Below are 900 nucleotides of genomic sequence, written 5' to 3'. Positions count from 1 at the left end.
CTTGATTCTTGGGATCCTCTTGTCTGCTGTTGGATCTCTGTAAATTATTCTTTATTTCAGTCAGTGTATGCTTAATTTCTAGTTGGTCCTTTTTCATGTCCTCCATGGTCTCACTATACTTATTAAGGGACTCATTAAATTTATCGGCAGTTTCCATAAAATTCTTGAAGAACCTTATAAACGTGGCCTTGAACTCTATATCCAGTTGTTTGCTTTCCTCCATTTCTGCCATTTGTGACCTGTTTTTTTGTCTCCACATTTTATGCTTCTCTGTGTTGATAGAGTGGCTTTCTGTGCTGGGTGTCCTTTAGGGCCCAGTGGCTCAGCCTCCCCAATTACCTGAGGTAGACACTCTTGGTGCACCCCCTTGTGGGCTTTGTGCACAGTCTTGTTGTAGTTAAACCTTGATTGTTGTAGGTAACACTGGGAGGGATTGACCTCCAGGCCAATTGGCTGTGAGAATCAGCTGTTTCTGCAGTGGGAGAATGGATCTCTAAGGAGGTGTTAATCTAGCCTCTGCCTGAGGCTACTCAGCAGAAGCCAGCTGTGAAGGAATGCAATTTGCCGTGGGGCCTTGCGCCAGCTGCAGTTTGTTAAGTAATTTTCAGATTGCAGAGGGCCAGGCCTTTCATATGCAAAAGCCTCCCTGTGCGGCTTGTTGATCCAAGGGGATCAACAGGGCAGAGAGAGCAGTTATGGTTGCTCTAAGTTCTGCTCTCAGAGGCCCCCACTTCTCAGTGTCCAGGCAATGCTTCAAGCACCTCCGAGAAAAAGCTGCCCTTGAGTTCCAACTGATGCCAGACAGTCCCATTTCTCCCGTATGAGTCTGGGTCCCTGGAGACTCGCCCGGAACTGGAGCTCAGAGCCTGAGACTCCCTCCCGATTGAAAAAGACAACCGT

Source organism: Myotis davidii, unplaced genomic scaffold, assembly GCF_000327345.1.
Source record: "Myotis davidii unplaced genomic scaffold, ASM32734v1 scaffold135, whole genome shotgun sequence".
NCBI lineage: Eukaryota > Metazoa > Chordata > Mammalia > Chiroptera > Vespertilionidae > Myotis > Myotis davidii.
The sequence above is the reverse complement of the archived record's forward strand: the minus strand, read 5'-3'. Positions refer to the sequence as shown.